The following is a 21,179-nucleotide window of genomic DNA, read 5'->3' as shown; positions in this document are numbered from 1 at the left end:
GCCCTGTGATAGAGATGGTTAGTCTTTTGTTCTTAGAACTCTATCAACTGCTCCAGTATTCATATGATTGCTCTAGTGTGATGTTTGTCCATTCGGAGGGTGGGGGCTCCGTACGGGACACTAGAGTATCCCTTACTAGTGTAGACATGGTGTCTAGATTAGCTAAGAGTTGCTGGATGTCAACTATACCCACGTTTTGTAGAGATAGCCGGCAGGTGGTGACAGCCCTGTCCGTGCCTTTTAGTAATCCTCCACGTTCGGTATGGGGGGTAGGAGGTACATAAAATCGCCGGGGTGTACGGGCTCCTCCCGTTACTTCAATAGCGATCTCCCTGTTGTGTAGTTTAATCTCTAACGAGCTAACCAATGAGAAAGTGTAGATATAGCTAGCCTAGCACAACTGACTCGAGCTCTGACTTTTACCTTGCTCCCGGCCTAAAGCAATCTTTATTTTTTTATTTATCCAAGAGAGTAGTTTGTGTGTGTGTGTCACACTACCTCCTACCATGTTATTATCTTACCCCTATTTATGCATGAGAATATCCAATCTAGATAGAGCTCACCAACTGATCTATATATTCTCTCACTCATCGCCTTCCCTGCGGAAATGTAAAATGACACCCCGGTATACTCCCGGGTAAAATGCTACAATGGTATTCCGTGCGCTTTCGGATTTATTCGTGGTTCATGAAATACTACCATCCCAAATTGGCGTCTGCGGGCGTCATCGCTAGGTGACGTTGGTAGGCACCAATAAGCATTTTTGACGCCGTTGCCGGGGAAGGCACAGAGTGAAATATATAGATAAAGTTGTGAACAAAATCGAAATTGGTATTCACTTGCTAAACAGGCTAACTTGGCTTTGTTTTCTTGTCTTTGATGATATGAAAACAGGGTAGTTTATGTCCGGTTTCGACTTGCCGCAAAACTTTCATTCCGATCCAGAGTCACTTTTGAGGGGGACGCGAGCTCGTCTCGTATCACCTCGGAGATCACTCTCGGTAGTTGATCCAGTCATCGCATCGTCGTCAACTCCTAGAGCTATGGCCCAGAAGACACTCTGTGATTACTCTGCTTCGTCTGCTAACCAGGTCCTGATCGGACCCGCGGTTAACACCGGAGGAGAAAATTTTGAGATCAAGATGGGTCTCATTACGATGGTGCAGGCCAGCCCATTCTGTGGCAAGGCCAATGGGGATGCCAATGCTCATCTCCAGCAGTTCCTGGAGCTCTGCAGTACTTTTGTTATCAAGGGTGTATCACAAGATGCAATCTGGCTCTGTCTGTTTTTGTTCTCTCTCTTGGGGAGAGCGAAGCAATGGTTCTATGCTAACAAAGCTGTTGTGGATACTTGGGACAAATGTGCCAAGGCGTTCCACTCGAAGTTCTTCCCGACGGGCAAAACCAATGCTCTTCGTGGTCGGATTTCAAACTTCCAGCAGGCATCAAATGAGTCAATTCCGGAAGCTTGGGAGTGGCTTCAGGAGTACATTCTGGCATGTCCGCACCATGGAATGGATAATTGGCTCATTCTACAGAACTTCTACAATGGGCTGACACAGTCATCCCGTGATCATGTGGATGCCGCTGCGGGTGGAGCTTTCTTCTCGCTGATCATTGAAAGAGCTACATCATTGATCGAGAAGATGGTTTCCAACGAAGGTTGGAGCGATGATCGCCTCCAACCGCGCCAGTGAGGTATGCACTCCGTCAAGGAGGTCGACATGCTCGCTATGAAGATTGATCTTGTCGTGGTGTGGCAAACCATAGCCGGGTGGCGGAATGCACCCGCCTAAGCCCAGAGGGTGAGTACTCGGGGGTTAGCTAGGACCAGTTCGATCTCGCTCAAGAACACGATGAACACAGCAGGTTTAGAGTGGTTCGGGCCGCCGGAGCATAATACCCTACGTCCACTGTGAGTAGTATTGCCTGAGTCTGGGTCAGCTTGGAGAGTGTCCAGCGTGCGTCTGTGTGTGCCCGAGAGAGCTTGGAGAGTGTCCCCCCGTTCTAGCGGGCGTGCTCTCCCTTTTATGATTGATAAGAATCCATCGAGGTACAAGAAAAGAAATGTGCCGACAGACCCGGCACTTCCCCCCAAACTCTCCCTCACTCTCGTAGAGGTACAATTTGGAGAAGAGCGCCATGACCGACGCCCCTCCTGAGTACCTCTACCCCTAACCTTTACAAGGCCCCTCTCAACTCTAAAAGTCAGTGAAGAGTGAAGTGTGTGATTGTGTGGGATGTTTCATTTTGGAGCCCCCCTCTTCTATTTATAGAGGGGTGCCATGGCCTCCTCTGCCATGAATTCAGCCTGGACCCTCTTGGAATCGCCTTTGCCATCGAATGGAGAGCCGATAAGTGGAAGTGGAGCACCGGGCAAACCGACCTATGGTCGGCCGACCAGAAAGTGTGGCCGATCGGCCCAATTCTTGGTCAGGACACTACTAGGTGGGCCCCCATATTATGTATAGGTGTCATGGCTTGTCTTAAGGCGGTTTGGTAGCTCTGGTGGGCTCATGCATCCTTGTGAACGCACCTGAATTGTTGAGAAGGTTTTGTCTCGGATCGATGACGTGTCACCTTGCTTATGGGCTGCTTTCTCTTCTCATTTCCAAGCATAAGCATCCTACACACAAATGTACACCAACACTTTGTGGAATTCGTTAGCAATAACACCTACCTCTAATGTTGACACTCGTCTTTTATGCGCTCGTGCTGGAGCTGATAGCTTGCTCTAATGGTCGGGTTTTTGTCTTGAAGCTTGAAGCCTATTTTACCTACATTTCTGCCCAAATTCCAATATAGCAATATTTTTCAGGAGGAAATATTGAATTAGCTCTTTCTAGATAACATAAGTAGGCTTGAGACTTTAGTCTCATGATTTTAGGCTCAAGATGACGGTTGAAATGGGTCATTATTGAGCATCAACAAGATCCCCCACACATAGTTCTTTGCTCGTCCTCGAGTAAAGGCTCGAACTAAGGCAGACCCGACTTCCATATGATATGGCATCAGCATACAGATTATTCTAGGATTCACCCTCACCTGTGAATTTTGATGTGCCTACCATAATGTTTGGGAAGTTGAAGAGTGGAACGGTGTTGACTTCAGTCTCCTTCACTTTCCTGCTATATGACTGGGAGTTTTAAAAGTATTTTTGCAAAGACCAACCATAGCTTTACTTCATAGGATCTCTCATGTCACTCAATGTGTATATATATCCTCACCGAGGCATTGCCTCTTTTCATCCTACTCCTAAAGATAGCTTATGTGGAGCTCATGGTAGGAGAAATGGAAGCATGTACTTGTTTCACATATATTGCAAAATCAAACAATGAATCCATGGAGATGACAAATCAAACAAGTTGATCAAGATTGTGCACATGTGTAGAAAGTGGATGGTGTAAATAAAATACTCCGTTTATGGATCTCTCTCCCTTTTATTTGGATAACATGAGGACATGGCTATATATATGTATATATTTTTTCTTGGACCTTCATGTGTCCCATTTTTTTCAACACTAGGACCTTCATGTGTCTCTATTTTTTTTTGGTCATGCTTCTTGGGCATGCCATCTTTTCTCTTTTTTTATAGCCCATGCCACTTTTGAGAGATACTAGAGAGAGATCATTAGACATGGAGTTTTATTTTGTGGATGAGTGGAATAGGATAGCTAACTTCTGGTGTAGAAGTTTAGCGGGTGGAGTGCGCATGATCTTGATCATGCAAGTATGAAAGACATCTCACTATGGTCACAAAGTTTGATGAAGCTCAAAGCAACAACAAGGCACATATGTATAAAGTTTGTATCATGAAGATCAACATATGGCTTTGGTAGGACAAACACGTGGAGTTGTAAAGCTATGGAGGTTTTTCTTTTGATAACAATTCCCCAGACATATAAGCAGATAAGGCAAGGATTCTTCCATCACACTATATCTCACTGATCAACAACTTAACAATTATGGGTTCCCTAAGATATGATTCACAAGCTCAGGCTTAGCAAAGAATAAAAAGTATGCAAGCCAATCATAGAGAAGCACGAAGCCAGAGGATATCCTTGAGTTTAATTTTAATGATTAATCAATTATCCTCATTTAAACTCATAGGTTGGGGAGAGTGAGGGGTAGAGTGCACAAACCGTCACGATGTGGAACGAACAGATATAGTGCTAGTCGGCCAAACCTGGGTTTCTGCCGACCAATGCTAGCACCAGTTCATCTTGGCCTTTTGCTTGTATGTGCACATGTTAGGGGTGATCTCGAACGAATATAGTGCACATGTTAGGGGTGATCTCGAGTGTATGTGCGTCAAAGCTCCGAGAGATCTTCCCCACACTTATGCTTGTACCTGTGCTTATTTAAAAACAAAAATCAAAACAAAACAAAGGCTCTACCAGTTTTAAGAATCGGGGAGCTCCTTGTTGGCACTCCTTAGCCTAAATGAATTACTTCGCAAGCGCACAGAGACCAAATGTAGCTTTCACCAGGGAGTATACCTGGGATATCGAATCCAAGCAATGGTAAAGCTTCGACCAGACTTAGAACTATTCAACCAGACACACCAAGAGAAAAGAGGCAAGAGGAAAGAGGGCCTAACTCCAGATAACCTACTATTCTTCCTAGTTTACTAGCCAACTACTAACTTGATCTGCTTCGGCAGCTGGAAGAGGAAGGTCTTCAGAAAGGGATGAAAGGGGAGTCCTATGGCAACCTGTAACTACTGCTATGAAAACACCCAAACGTGGTGGACTACGAGGGACGGACAGGGCTATCACTACCTGCCGCCTACCACAACGGTTCCATGGGGTGGAACACAACCTGAGATAACTAACCAAGCCTAGGCACCTTGCCCACAGCTATCGAGCTACTTGCTCCTACCATGTACTTAGATAGAAAGCAACCTCAAATAAGTAGAACCTGCTACTTTCGCAGACTCAGGATCCCGCAGATCAAAGGAAGTAACTAAACAAGTAAATAAAGCAGAAAGTAAAGCTAGCAAGAAACTGAAGTTGAGATGAGGAACTTACTCAAAGATATATTCCTCCGAGGTGGACACAAAACATGGAGTAAGGCCGAGAGAACTTGAGTCCGCTTCTTTAGCTTGGTTTTCACCAAAGCTCTCACCTCACACTCTCCCTATTCTAACATAGAGAGTAGCAAATGAGCACTCTTCTCAAGTGGATGGTCTGTGTTACAAGTGAAGGGTGGAGCTCTATTTATACAATTTCAGGGTCGGTACGAGACTTGGCATCAGTTGCAAGCAGGTAAGGCAGTTGCGCTTAACTTCCACACCAAGGGGGAGCACCAGAGGCTGACAAGTGGGGCCGGCCGGCCTCCCCTAGGCCGGCCGGCCTGGGTTTGCCTCCAATATCCCACCGCCTTCTCGTGGACGCTCCTGATTCCCTCCTAAAGTCGGTAGTGGTTGCTTGGCTTCAACACAGATAGGTAGGGGCCAACCGGCCTCACCTAGGCCGGTCGGCCTGGTTCTGGTTCACCTCGGCTCTTCATTGCTCTGTCACGTTGATCACAAATTGCACATTGTTCCTCAAGTCGGTTTGGGTCTTGGTTCACTGGTTTGTTGCTGCAAATGGAACCAAAGTGACTTGGTTCAAGCCTTTCGGTCTCTACTCATAATTCTTGTGTGAGACACCCTTGGGTTGGCTTGATCTATAACCCAGGACCAAAGATATGAAGTTGCACAACAAAATACCACAGGGGTTAGGCCGGCCGGCCTGGCCTTGGTCAGCCGGCCCGGGATTCATCCCAGTTTGGCTCAATTTTGGATATGTTGTTTTTGAATTCAAATATTCACCAAAACTTATGGAACTTGTCAATGTTAGTTAAAATTGTAGGATTACAGTCCTGAAAGTATGAAATCCGAAGGAATGTTGGCGGTAAATTTCATCGAAAACGACCGCCAACACTCCTAAAATTTTATTGAAGCTAAAAATTAATCTCACCATGGTACTTACTCAAGCAAGGCTCAATCAAGATTGAATCAGCATGAGTATGCTGTGCAACATTAATCCAGAACCTTGGCTTCCCTTTCTACTTGAATTCAGCTCAATGACTCGCCCATTTGGAATTGATGAATTTCCTACAGGAGTTAGTCCACACATACACAACCAATATCCATAAAAATATTAACTCTGAGATTCATCAATCAAACTTGACTCCATGTCAGTTTGACCAAAGAAGACATTTCAACCTAAGCACCATGCTTAATTTAAAATGTCTATGAATGTGTTGTGCACCACACACTCAAACCAGAGCATACAAGAACAGATAATGGAAGCACGAAAGCATGATTGAGCTTTATTCAAAGAGAGATAGGCATGAGCACAAACCTGGTGATCCTCGGGCGACCTCCCGGCAGGGCTTTGTTTAATATCAAAAGTAGGACATTGAAAGTACTTACCACGGGGTTTTGTTGATGAAGACTCAATTGTTGTCACCATGGCAATTCCTCTCATTTTTTCTCTTTTTTTTTATAGAGCAAGGTGCGAGGACTTACACCAATTCCAAGACAAGATATAGAGTGAGAAAGGAACATACTTTGGGGTACTCACATATCTCCTCCACACTTGGAGTTTGCAAAACTTCACGTGTATGGAGTTCAAGTCTCCTTCTGTATTTGTTCCTCCATCAGGACATATCGAGGTGTTGTCGTCGGTGCAGCTCCCATGTTCGTAGGCGTTGTTTGTTCGTCGTTCTCTTTGATCTTCCCCTAGAATGGTTAGCGACCAAAGATACCCAAAGGAAAACTACATCCCAGAACATGCTCTTGCTTTTATTGAAGGGAAATAAATGAATGATAGTCCGGGCTATCTCCCGACAGTGCTTTGTTTTTATGGTCATAAGCTCGACCATGAGAATTCTTGTAGCCATCATTGGTGGTGGGTCATTGTTTCACCATCAATTGTTGCAGCTAGCTACAAGGTTAGTGCCACGGTGCACCCACAAAATCTGCAATGTTTACTATAATCAAATACATCTACAACCAACCTTTTGAAGATTTTGTAGAAGAGGACCTTAAGGTGGTTGTAGTCCTCGTGTGTGCATGGTGCACTAAGAATGCCTGATGTCGGAGTGGCATTGAATGAGCATAGTATTTCAAAAATGATGGTCCCATGCTCATCTGTGGAATCCTTTTCGTCGGACTCTAGAGTCGGCGCCTCACAAAATTCATGACCCATTGATTCTCCATCTCAAGAGATGCATCGTGAAAGATCATAGTTGTATCTCGATTAAGGTTGAGAACAACATATTTTGGGCCAGTGGGAAGAGGCTCAAACTCGATCGAGGGTGATGATGAACATTCATCTTCACAAAAGTGAAGGCTATCTTCCGAGTCGTAGTCTTCAGAAGATTCAACTTCCAAGAGAAGGGGTCGGATGACACAAATGGAGATGCATGCAACATCTGCTCGATCGGGTTTTGCTCAGGAAGAGGTTTTGCCAGAAGATTTTCTAAGCAAGGAGTAGTAGTGGCAGAGCCAGTTTCCCTAAGCTTTTCATCTAGGCTCCCATGAGATGCTAGAAGTTGTTCTAGCAAGTAGCCTAGGAGAAGATCAAAACCGATGATGCCGTAGATGTGAAAATCTAAATGCACCTCGATTTTGTCTATGACAATAGGCACGTCCCTTACAATTCGCCGACATTCAAAGAAGAGTCCCGATGGACTTTTAAAATACTTGTTGGTTGGGGTTAGAGGCTTGTTACCCACAAGAGTGTCCAAGAGGCACTCGCGTATGATTCAAACCTCAGCAGCAGGGTCATGAAGAGCTTCTACGACATTTCCCTTCATAACACAAGGGATGGTCATGGTGGTTGAGCTAATCCAAATTCCTTCGGAAGTACGCCTTGCCTAATTTGACCAATCCATTGCGGGTGTATGTCGGGAAATTTCACCGATGGTCTCATGGAGACACAATGATGTCGTAGACTTCTCGTGCCTAAGATTATTCGAGGTGTCTCGAATGTTTCTTGAATGATCATCCTTGAATCGGGAAGAGAACTCCGAAGGTTGAATTTCTTCTTCCTTCGGTGTTCATGGTTTGGGAGAGGGCTCAACAGATGAATATTGAGATGTGAAAGATGAAGGCTCAGATTCACGTGTTGAGAGACTCTCATGGCTCGACGTGGATTCCTTCCGGCGGGGTTCGCTATGATCAATAGGAAAGGATGAGTTTTCTAAGAAATTATCCAAGATTTCTCTCCCTTCAGCTAGAGTTATGTGTGCAAACGAACCTCCGGTGGGGGTGTCGAGGTCTAGGGCAGATTTCATATGTAAACCTGAACAAAAGATACCCAATGATACATCCTCGGGTATAGATAAGTCTGGGCTAGACACCAAAAGGCGTAAGAATCAAGCCCAAGCTGCACCTATGGACTGCTCCTCTAATTTCTCAAAGTTGAGGATGTCAATCGGTAGGGAGTTTATGTGTTTAGTGGGAGAGAACGAGTGACAAAAGTCAGCTCGAAGCTCTTCCCAATCATCGCTTATACTCCCTATCGTGAGGGTGTACCATTGTTCCGCCTTCCTAATGAGAGAGAAAGGAAACACTTTCCACTACAAGGTTTCATGTGTCCTGCCTGGGATTACCAAGCTCGAACACAGTTCCTTGAATTCTTGCAAATGGTCAATGGGATCTTCATTGATCGCTCCAGAGAATGGTTGCTTCCGAACCATGGTTATAAAGCCAGGGTCGAGTTCATAGCTAGATGAGGAAGATGATGATGGCTAACTCGCCCTTTAGAGTAGAGAGCTATGGAAAGGATAGCTGCTCCATGGGTAGCGAGGGTAAAGGTAGAATCAAGGAAAAATAAAAAAGATATGAGGGCGAACTAGGTCCTAAGACAATATAGCTGCCGTTCCTCGGCAACGGTGCCAGAAAGCTTGTTGACGTTTCGTAGCGTCCCGAATAAAATTTGCAAACGCATGGATATCGTCGTAAGCTTTCACCCAAGACTATTCCAGGGTATCGTATCCACAGGGGAACATGAATATATTATCTAAGGCTCTAACTCGTCCAAGGACACCACACTACTGAAAAAGAAAGGGGCTGAGAGGATTCCTAAGGCTCAGAACCCAGCATAAGACAAGATCTAGAGTCATCGTTTACTTCGGGCTACTGGGTTCCCCTGACTTAATTAAGCCAGACGCTCTGGTAACTGTGCACTATTTTGTAACCAAATGTGGAGGATTACTCGACAACGGACAGGGCTGTCACCACCTGCCGGCTCCCTCTACAAACCGTGGGCATACAAAACAACCAAGCGGTAAAAGTTAGCCTAGACACCATGTCTATGCTATCTCGTACTAACTCTAGAGGCGATCAGGATTATCCGTCTCTATCAGGAGTCCAACTCTAGACTCATCCACTACTCACTAGTGAACTCTCGATCCAGTAAATGATAGAAACTAGTACTTCAATTTACACTCTAATTCTAAGAAACATAAGGAAGTCATGAATACTTACTATGACTGATAAGCATCCATCAAGGTACAAGCAAAGAAGTGTGCCGACAGACCCGGCACTTCCCCCCGAACTCTCCCTCACTCTCGTAGAGGTACAACCTGGAGAAGAGCGCCGTGAGTGGCGCCCCTCCTGAGTACATCTACCCCTAACCTTTACAAGGCTCCTCTAAACTCTAAATGTGAGTGAAGAGCGAAGTGTGTGAGTGAAGAGCGAAGTGTGTGAATGTGTGAAATGTTTCATTTTGGAGCCGCCCTCTACTATTTATAGAGGGGTGCCATGGCCTCATCTGCGGTGAGTTCAGCCCGGACCCTCTTGGAACTGCCTTTGCCATCGAATGGAGAGCCGACACGTGGAAATGGAGCACCAAGTGAACCGACCTATGGTCAGCCGACCTACATGGTTGGCTGACCAGAAAGTGTGGCTGATCGGCCCAATTCTTGGTCAGGACACTGCTAGGTGGGCCCCCATGTTATGTATAGGTGTCATGGCTTGTCTTAAGGCGGTTTGGTAGTTCTGGTGGGCCCGTGGATCCTTGTGAATGCGCCTGAATCGTGTCACCTTGCTTATGGGCTGCATTCTCTTCTCATTTCCAAGCATAAGCATCCTGCATAGAAATGTACACCAACACTTTGTGGAATTCGTTAGCAATAACACCCACCACTAATGTTGACTCTCATCTTTTATGAACTCGTGTAGGAGCTGATAGCTTGCTCTGATGGATGGGTTTGTGTCTTGAAGCATGAAGCCTTTTTTACCTGCATTTCTGCCCAAATTCCAATATAGCAATATTTTCAAGAGGAAACGTGGAACTGGCTCTTTCTGAATAACGTAAGTGTTGGCATTTCTTAAGTTGTACCAAGTTTTTGTGTTCCCGGCAACGGCCTCAGAAATACTTGTTGGCAGTCCTTAGTGCAATCACCAGAAATGAGGGTGCCGAACCCATTCTAGCAACTGCACCCAAGGGGTGCCACTCTCGTGGTATAGTCTATATGATTACAGTAGGATCTGCAAGCGCACAGATATACCGTTGTAGCCTTTCACCTGGAGAGTAAGGGTCTCATTATTTATATTTTCCCAAGGGATGGCAATGGCAAAGGTATTGTACTTAACATTAATCATGACATTGTGCCTCAAGCAATAGGTAGAACTCTGACTGGGGTAAGCCATGATAAAGAATAAGCAAGGGTAATACAACACAGCACACAACAACACTCAAGGAGGAAGGAATAAAAGAGAGAAATAACAAATGAAAGAACTAATCTATCCTACGTTAAGTCAGCTGGAGCTTAGGCTAGGTTAGGTGTCCTATTGCTTCTATCCAAAGATGGGGTCATGTTAGGATGTGGTTAGGACTGCAGGTGCTAGGAAAATGGGATAGCGGGGAGAAGATCCCTCACTGGAGTACATCCAGTCCCGTTACCTCTTTGCATGAACTCCTACTCCGAACCCGAACGTCAGGGAATACGCTAAACGTAACACAGCTGTTACGCCGGACGGACAGGGCTGTCACCACCTGCCATCTACCCCAGTCACACCGTGGAGCACTGTCATATTCGAAGGATCCCGCATACCCGAGCACCAGGCCCATATATGAAGTCACTACCCTAGCATCCCTGGGTCTCCCACCCTTCGGATGGACAAGTAAAACGCTAGAGCAAGTCCAAAAGCACAACAAACCTCTATCTGTACCCGGATCATCTGGCCTAACCAAACTCGTAGCACAACTCATGAACGAACTAAGCATGTATTGATAAACTATCAAGATAGAAAAGCAACCATGGCACAACTCTATATTATGAATAGAAAGCTGACAAGTCGAGTAAAAAGCCATATCGGGAGCCGAGGATTACTCAACGACCCCGAGAATGACTTGCTTCGCTAAAGAAGGACTAGCCTAGCTCCACTACCTAGCCAAGAGAGCAAGAGAGAGAGTCTCCTTGAAGAAGTGGAATGAGAGGTGTGTGTGTGTGTGTTAAGGGGGGGGGTTGAGAGGCCATATTTATACTAGTGGAGGTCGGTTCCCACCAAAAGCACATATGGAAGATGATCAGGAGGCGTGGCAGCTACTTGCCCGACCCCACCTGGTCGCCTCTCGTCCTCATCCTCTTCTGGCAGGCTGACATGTGGGCCCTGATATCTTTCCTTGTATGCTTTTTGCGTGGCACGCCCATTTACTCTGCTAGATGGGCCCTCCTTGTAAGTGTGTGACGCCGGATGCGATATTCTGCGTAGTTGTGTGGCGTCTGCTATGTGTTTTCGTCTTATTCCGTTCTTGCTCAGCTGAAATGTATAAAACTCGAAAACAACTATGGAGCAAGGTTAGTGATACAAATATGCGAGTAAGGTGTATAGTTTTCCTTTGTTATTAAGTATAGTTGATGGTCAAATTTGACACTTAATGACCGTCAACAGTAAGCAGGCATGTGACTTTATTCTCATGATTTTAGGCTCAAGATGATGCTTGAAATGGGTCGTTATCGAGCGTCAACACTCTGCTTGATGGGCTGTGATGCAATCTTCTTGAGTAATGGCTAAATTGACCAGTTCATTGTAGGTGTTGACTCTAACAGGATTCAAATGTTCCTTGAGCTTGGTGTTGAGACCTTGGCGGAAATGATCACGCTTCTTAGCATCTGTGTCCGCGTGATACCCCGCATACTGACTCAGATCATTGAAAGCTTGTGCATACTAAACAACAGTTTGGTTGCCCTTAGTGAGTGCCAGAAATTCATTCAGTTTTCTCTCCATAAGTCCTTATGGAATATGATGGCTTCTAAAAGCAGTCTTGAACTCATTCCAGGTGACAATGTGGTCAGCCGGAAGCATTCCATGGTAATTGTCCCACCACAGATGAACAGAACTGCGGAGTTGTTGTGCTGCAAAGTGAGCTTTGTTCTCCTCGGAGCATGGAACATGAAGGAGTGCAAACTTGGACTCAATTGTGCGAACCCAAGCATCAGCATCTAGTGGTTCATCCGTCCTGCTTAATACGGGTGGCTAGGTTCCTAAGAAATCTGAGTTGCTTGCAGCTTGAGGTTGGTTACCATGTTGCTGCTGATGGTGTCGCCCTTCGATAATCAGATGGAGCAACTCAGTTTGGACAGCAAGAATTTCTGCCAAGCCCGGTGGCGGTGGTTCATTGCGTCCTCCTCCAAAACCACATGGAGTGCTGCGTGTACTCACCATTTGAGACATGCAAATTTAGTGTTAGCCATGTGATTCATATCATTGCCATGACTCATTGGACAGGTGCAAAAAGAAACAGAATTCAAAAGGCTTGGTTCCACAGTGTTGACGCAAAAATCAACACACTGGAATCTGAGGGCACCGTTCGCCAAGCCTCAGAATAAGAATCAGGTGTGCCAGTCAATTTGACCTGTAAATTGACAAGGAGTCGGCAAACGTTAGATCTGAGAGCGTATAGGCTGGGATTCCGAATATCTCTCGCATAGCGTATCGGCAGGCTTTGCCGATACAAGAAACGATAAGAAGTAATTATTGCGATCAGCGCAGACGTAAAATAGTGTAAAAGAATATCAGCAGATCTTGCCGATACAGAAAATGATAAATCGGCCTGAGTAGCCGATTGCACGTGCGTAACAGTATAAAAGCTACGAATGTGTGACTTAAATAATGTTACTCGACAACACTCGAAACAGATCTAAATCGGCTCTATAATATTCTAATAATATTATAAGACTCCAGAGCCGATTTCACGTGTTTCAAGGCAGATAGATCTGATAAATGCTAAAACAATAGGAAAAACCTATAATTCTAGCAGATATCGATAGATTGTGAATAAATCTAGACGAGAAAACAGCGATGCGCCCGGGATCAAAGCCTAGATGAATTCGATAACTTTTGAATAGATCTGAATGAAGCAAAAGCGATGCACCCGGAAGCTAAAGCTCAGATTTACTCAGTAAACAAAAAACTTACCAGCAGATCAAGTCGCTCGAATGTGAGACGTCCTTGATCAACTCGAAAAATTTGCAGGAAAAGAAAATAGCGAAGTCGCCCTTGATCAACAAATCTGGCTATCTCCACTGGTCAATAGAATCTTTGTCAACAAAAATATCACCCGCCGATCCCTGTATCAGATACGCCATCTCCTTCCAAATCGACAGCCTTCTCCACCTATCGGCAAAAACAAAATCAGTCGACTTCCACGTGATGCACGCCACCTCCGTCTAAATCGGCAACCCTTCTCCACTCCATCATCTACCTTGACACGTGTCAAAAAACGGTGTCAACACATGCCCCCCCAATTTCGGAGTAATATATCCTTTTGCTCTGAAATTCACTCCAGTCATAATTGCCTTTCTAAATTGATGTTTAAAATAGTGTTCAAATCAACCCTCATACTTTGCGCAGGCGGCGCATAAAATTCCCATTGTTCTCTTTCTGGCAAATACTATAAATATCCCATTCCACTATTCCACCTCCTTCTCCACCGGCACCTGTTCTACAGTATTTTCCTCCTCTCTCTCCTCAAGAACTCATCTGTTCCGCTGCCTTCGAGATCTCAAGTGAAGTACCCCCTTTGGAGTCAAAAATCTCTTTTCTTTCGGCGCCAAGGACTCACTCTTCTTCGGCGATGGCTTCCCTTTCCGAAATCCCCCGGGTAAGATACTTCTCTTTTCTCTCTATTTGCCATTTTCACCATCTCTGTTCTTGCGTTCTTTACCTTACTGTTCTTCACTTTCTCTTTAGAATCTTAGAAACAACATAATCATCCGAATGGCAGACCAATCCAGTATGATTTGCCTAGGCCCCATGGGTGATCCAGACCCAACTGAATTTATAAATCTAGAGACCAACAGGATCCCCTTCAAGACTGCCAACATGAATCTAGACTGGTCGCACACTTTCAGATCTTGGCCAAATCCTACTCCTGGATGGATAAACTAGTTTCGCCGCATGTCATCACTGCACCAAACTGACTGGGACACTTATGATATAAGGCAGTGCATAACTTTATCATTGTCAGAGATGACTAGGAATGAGCCGATGCTAGTATCGGCCTCCTATTTTTGGCCAGACGCCCTAAATGCCTTCTTTTTTGGCCATGGGCTGATGACACCAACCTTGCTGCACATCCTGATGCTGACCGACCTTAATATTTCTGCTCCTGACCGATCCTATGACCTCCTTTCCAAGACTGATTTCAAGCTTGGCACTAGGAATATTGGAGGTTGGAAAGGCTATATAGAAAGATATTCCAAATCTAGAGCTGCAGATCACAGAGAACACGCAGTCTTTCTAAATATGTGGCTGGAGAAGTACATCTTTTGTGGCAAAACCGTCGGTCCAACATCTAATACTTTGAATATGGCAGAAACATTAGCAAGCGGTAACCATATCCCGCTAGGAAAACATCTCCTTGGATCAGTGTATCATCTTCTTCATCAAGTATCAGTCCAGCTCAGAGCCGATCAGCCAATCGGCAATCTTGGAGGGACTTGGTGGTTCATTCAGCTGTGGTTGAACATGTACATGCACAAGACCATGGGTCTGAACTTGAGGTAAATGTCCTTCCCATCAGAGAGTTATGCAGAAGGGCAACCGATCCAAATCCGCCGATGCACTTTCTTCGGTGAAGCAGCAGCCATGATAGCCAATGACACCTTTAGTGTGACTGACTTCTTCAAATGCTTCTACAATGGTTTTGCTGATGAGTCCATTGTCTGATTCGCCTATCATGATGATATTCATGATTTTGAAAATCTAGTGAAGCTTCAGCTTGACAATTGGAAAGGCGACGAGTATGCTATCAATAGCCTAAGAGAAGCCATTGCTCCAAGGATTCTGCCTGCCAACTTCACGCTGGGACGAGGCCAGCCTAGCTATGAGTTCTATTATCCATCAGCAGCAGCACGGCAACTAGGATTTGTTCAAGTGCCGATCCATCCATTCTTTGCCGACAAGGTCCAAGCAAGGGATGCTGTCAAAAGCCCTCTGATTTATGGTAGCTTAAAAAAACCTAGAGCCCGATGTGAACACCATTGATTTGGGCAATTGGAAAATTGCCCCCTTTACAATATCATCAATCCATTGTATGAGGCATTGATGCATGGTAGACGGAATGCAGCAATTGGCATGAATCCAATTCCGTCCCAAAAGCAAACTGTATGAACCTTTGCCATTAATAACAAAGATAGTGGTAGGGAGGGTCTTACTGCCAATTGTCAAGTCAACACATAATGCTTCTAAAGAAGGGGACACAACTCCTTCGAAGTCCTTGAGCATCATATCTGTCTTTGTCAAGTCATCACTACTCTTTCTAAGCTTGCGCAGCACTATGTACGGCATTATGTTCATCGCCACACCTCCATCTACCAGCATCTTCATAATTGGCTTGCTGTTGACAAACCCCTTCAGGAACAGAGCCTTAAGATGCTAGCATTTGCCATCTTCTAGCTTCTCAAACATGGCCAGTACTGGCTCTAAAGCCAATTGGGCTATCGCCTCCTCTAACTCTGGCTCCTCACCGTCATCGGCAGGTGCCATAAATTCCCTTGGCACCATGAAGACCGTGTTGACCGGTGCAGCCGATGAGCCAGGATCTTGCTTGTCATCAGCTTTTCGCTTAACACGCCAGACTTGCGATTTGACCCCTTTCTTGTCAAGAGCTTGCTTTTGCTCTTCTTCTATTATTTCCAGCTGGTGCAGTCTCTAAACACACCTCTTCTGAGACCTGGTCAAACCTGTAGGGCACCATCGAGGCTGACTGGCTTGATGTACAAATGGTCCCTTTCAGGATCTCTGCGCATCGGCTGATCATCAGATACCCTATCATCGGCCATTTGTTCCAGCCGATCATGTGCAGGTACTCTGCCTCCAGAAGGATTGCGAAGCATAACTCTGCCCCCCAGCCGATCATGTACAGAAACTTTGCCCCCCAGCCGATCGTGTATAGGGGTACGCTCACGCCTTCCCATCATCATCGGCCTGCATGGTTCATCACTGAAACGTGGCTTCTTATACGATCGGCCGCTTTGATATTTGTTGTTGCACTCGGGGCAATCATCTGCCAATGGCAAGGTCAAGCCTTCTTCCCAACAATATATGAAGAAAAGACGTCTACAATGTTCTTCCTTACGGCGTGTTTCTTCTTCTCTGTGTTGTTGCCTCTCGCGTTCACGTTGAAATTTGTTCAACAACAACTGAGATGTAACCCTTCTCCGTGGAATTGTAGAGCATTCGGCTTCTTCTTGCGGCTCTTTCTCTTTGACTTCATCGGCTATTATCTGTGCTTTGGGATAAATAGTTCCAGATTTTTTAGTTGATTGCGATGTTAAGATCCTAGCTTGCGGCGGATTCTTCTCTTTGCCGATGCCCACCATATTTGCAGAAAATGGGTGCTGATCAATCTTCATCGTCTTCTTGGGAGCCCCAAACTTAAGCCTCCCCTGCTCAAACGCCAACTGTATCTGCTGGTGGAAAACTTTGCATTCATTTGTATCATGAGAGGTCGCATTGTGCCACTTGCAGTATTTCATATTTCTAAGCTCCTCTTCTGACGGGATTATGTGATACGGCTTCAATTTGATCAATCCCTCTGACAGCAGCAGGTCAAATATATTGTCAGCTTTAGTGACATCGAACCTGAAGCTTTTGGGCTCCTTCTTCCCAAACAGACATGACACTGGCTTTTTGTTGCCCTGGACCCATTATGACGATGCAACCACCTGTTCTTCCTCATTAGAATCAGGACTATCGGCCGATTCAGCAAAATTAACTTTCTTCTAAAAGTTATTTTTTTTCTCCCCGTAAGGCCGAACTTCCCCTGTCATCCGATGCGCCATCTGGCTTACTGTCAAACTCTTGCGAAGAATATTTTTCTTTGATGTGCGGCAGGAGTCCCTGGAAGGCGACATCGGCTAACTGCTGATCAGATAGCACTAGGCTATAGCACCGATTCTTGATGTCCCTGAACCTTTGTATAAATGCAAATACTGATTCATCATTCCTCTACCTCAGGTTGGTCAAATCTGTCAGTTTCATCTCAGTAATGCCAGAATTGAAGAATTGATAAAACTATTTCTCTAGATCGGCCCAATACAAGATGGAATTAGCTGGGAGCGTGGTAAACCACGTGAAGGCCGATCCTGACAGAGACATGGAGAACAATTGGACTCTGAGCGCATCCTGATTTGACACTTCTCCACATTGTATTATGAATCTGTTAACATGCTCGACTGTGGAAACATCTCCCTGTCCCAAAAACTTGGTGAAATCAGGTACCTTATACTTGTGTGGGAAGGGAAGCTGATCATAAGCAGGTGGATACGGAGTCCTGTACATGACAGATTGCTGCTTTGGCCTCAAACCAAACTGTTCTCTAATCACCTCAGCTATCTTGGTGGACCAATCAATCTACTGATTAGCCATCGGTGTCTGTTGGCTGGGACCTTGTACTGGTTGGGGTGACACCGGAGCCATCGGCTATGCAGCCGATGCTGTCTGTGTCGGAGTTGGAGCCATCGGTTGATTGACCGATCCCATCTGTGGTGCATGCTGAGCAATCTGACTCGATGGTTGTTGGTAGAGCACCATCCCGGATGTGGCAATCGGCTGTAATGCCGATTGGTTGATTGACTGCTGGGCCACAGGATGAACATACGGTACATTGACATGCCGTACTCCACCAGTCATAGGATCATGAAACAGCCAATTTACCAAGATTTCTGTTGGAGTAATAGGATGCACTGACATGGCAGTCTGTTGCTGAGGTGTCGGCTGCAAAGCCGACATTGTGTTTTGTCCTGCCGGCTGGGTTGCCGACGTATTCTGCATTATCGGCTGAGAAGCCGATACATTCTGCTGATAGGCCATCGGCGTGGGAGCCGATGGATTGACTTGCCAAGTACCCGATGAAGTAAAGAATTGCGGGGGCATGCCAAATTTAGTCACTGGGTCCCACCCAATCGGGAACTCTGGCGCAAACCCTCCTAGAACCGTTGCAGTGATCGACAGAGAAGTGATGAAGACAGGACCCGTCTGAGGCGGTACGGTCGTACTAGCTGGCTGCGAGAACAAGGGACCAGTATTCTCCTCCGGTCGGCTACCTGAAGCTGATGGATCTGTTGCTGCTGATGACTCTATAGGAGCAAAGTTCATCTGACCGGGCTGCATGTAACATGGCCCTGCGTAGCCTTGGAACGCACCTTCTCCCAATGTCTTGATCACCGCATTGTGCACAGTATGAGTCATCACTAGTGCATGGTTAACAAATGCTTGTCCCACAACTTGATGCACCATATCCAGCATCTTGTTCTCATGCTGGGTCTCAGTTAAGGGTTGGAGAGTAGGGAAATCAAACTTTTTGACCACCTCCCCACTCCTAGTAGCGCTGAAGGACTTGAGGCATTCACGCTTGTATGCTTCCAGAGCTTTTGCTAGCTCGGTTTTCTGTTCACCCTTGAGCTTATCTTCTTCAACGGGGACATAATTTACCTCGCTGACGTTGGAACCATCTATGGGTTTAGTCATGTTGTAACTTATTTGGTCCCACCGGAGATGTGTTGATACAAAAATCAACACACTGGAATTTGAGGGCACCGTTCGCCAAGCCTCAGAATAAGAACCAGGCGTGCCAGTCAATTTGACCTATAAATTGACAAGGAGTCGGCAAACTTTAGATCTGAGAGCGTATTGGCTGGGATTCTGAATATCTCTCGCACGGCGTATCGGCAGGCTTTGCCGATACAGGAAACGACAAGAAGTAATTAATGCGATCAGCGCAGACGTAAAATAGTGTAAAAGAATATCGGCAGATCTTGCCGATACAGAAAACAATAAATCGGCCTGAGTAGACGATTGCACGTGCGTAACAGTATAAAAGCTACGAATGTGTGAATTGAATAATGTTACTCGACAACACTCGAAACAGATCTAAATCGGCTCTATAATATTCTAATAATATTATAAGACTCCAGAGCCGATTTCATGTGTTTCAAGGCAGATAGATCTGGTAAAAGCTAAAACAACAGGAAAAACTTATAATTCTAGCAGATATCGATAGATTGTGAATAAATCTAGATGAGAAAACAGCAATGCGCCCGAGATCAAAGCCTCGATGAATTCGATAACTTTTGAATAGATCTGAACGAAGCAACAGCGATGCACCCGGAAGGTAAAGCTCAGATTTACTCGGTAAACGAAAAACTTACCAGCAGATCATGTCACTCGAATGTGAGGCATCCTTGATCAACTCAAAAGAATTCGCAGGAAAAGAAAATAGTGAAGTCGCCAACAAGAAAAGTAAATTGCAGGAAAAAAGTAAAGGGTTGTTGTATTGGATGTGTATCAGTTTTTCAGACCTCGCAAGGTCTCCATTTATAGCCTAAGCTAGACAACTCCTAGCCGATCACGGCAAATACAAGACTTGACGAAAAAGAAAAAGAATTCCTAATTTAAAGATAAAATAAAATGAACCAGGATTCCACCGAAATCTAAACAAATCTGGCTATCTCCACCGGTCAATAGAATCCCTGTCAGCAAAAATATCACCTGCCGATCCTTGTATCAGATACGCCATCTCCTTCCAAATCGGCAGCCTTCTCCACCCATCGGCAACAACAAAATCGGTTGACTTCCACGTGATGCACTCCGCCTCCGTATAAATCGGCAACCCTTCTCCACTCCATCATCTACCTTGAGACGTGTCAAAAAATGGTGTCAACACACAGTTTGTGCAGGATGCTGCATTCGCTGAAAAATTTCTCACTCATGTTCTGTTTATCCAAAACCATTGAATTTTTTTGACAGTAACCGGATAATCTAATGATTTGGGACTTCAGTAGTCAACTTGGCTAACTTCAAGATCAAGATGGTAGAAGAAATTCCATTTCTGAGTCTCTGATTTGGCTATTGGACAGATTGTGGGCATCGCCTTAAAAAGAGATACATAAGGTGAAGCTGATGTGTAAAATTTCTCAGTTTGTGCCAAGATATCCCTAAGATATTTGTGCTCAACTTTTCTAATCAAGGCTAGGTCCAGATGAAACTTTAAGATGGTTCTTTACCTAAAATTTCAACTTGCTGTCTTCCCAGAAAATTCAGTGACAAGAGAGCTAGTGTTTTGTGTACCAAGTAAACTCTACTTGGCAAAAAAATTTCAAATTTTAACAGAAGCTTCCTTGTTAAGGTTTCCACAAATTTTGTATCAAACGTTTTTGCAAAAGATCTTCCTAAGGAGGTCAAAAAATTGGAGGACCAGAACTGCTCCTATAAAACTTAAAAACAGAGGGGTATCATTTGCCTATGTTACCTTCTGTACCTTGTTCCATAACTTCTCAATTTTTAGAATTAGCTAGATCACAAGTTCAGAATCAAGTTTTCAACAAGGACTAGGTTGACTAAAAATTATTTTCAAGGTTACAAAAATTTGTTTTCAAGGACGAGCAAAGAACTAAGTGTGGGAGATCTTGTTGACAGTCTATTTCGACCAATTTTGACCGTCAACTATCACGCAAAAAGTTGAGCATCAAAAGGAATAATGTTAGCATAGGATGATATATTAACAAGTTCTATAGATGCTGGACTAAAAATGAGTGCAGGTGAATTTGGGCCAGAAATGCATGAAATTAGCAGTTATTATCAAAGGCATAAAAGCCCAGCCAAGCACAAGCGAGCCCAAGGGCCAAAAGGGCCCACTTGGCAGCTGCACATGAGAAGGACACGCAGCCCA

The 21,179-nt window shown here is 45.0% G+C and overlaps 1 non-coding gene across 1 annotated transcript; it reads right to left on the bottom strand.

Annotated features, from left to right (window-relative positions):
* Positions 1–1,409: 1,409 nt before the first annotated feature.
* LOC120687067 lies at positions 1,410–1,516 on the bottom strand. Its single transcript, XR_005680567.1, has one exon. It is a non-coding gene; the product is annotated as a small nucleolar RNA R71 (small nucleolar RNA).
* Between the last annotated feature and the right edge of the window lie 19,663 nt (positions 1,517–21,179).

This window comes from Panicum virgatum, chromosome 8N (genome assembly GCF_016808335.1).
Source record: "Panicum virgatum strain AP13 chromosome 8N, P.virgatum_v5, whole genome shotgun sequence".
NCBI classification, from domain to species: domain Eukaryota; kingdom Viridiplantae; phylum Streptophyta; class Magnoliopsida; order Poales; family Poaceae; genus Panicum; species Panicum virgatum.
The sequence above is the reverse complement of the archived record's forward strand: the minus strand, read 5'-3'. Positions and strand labels throughout refer to the sequence as shown.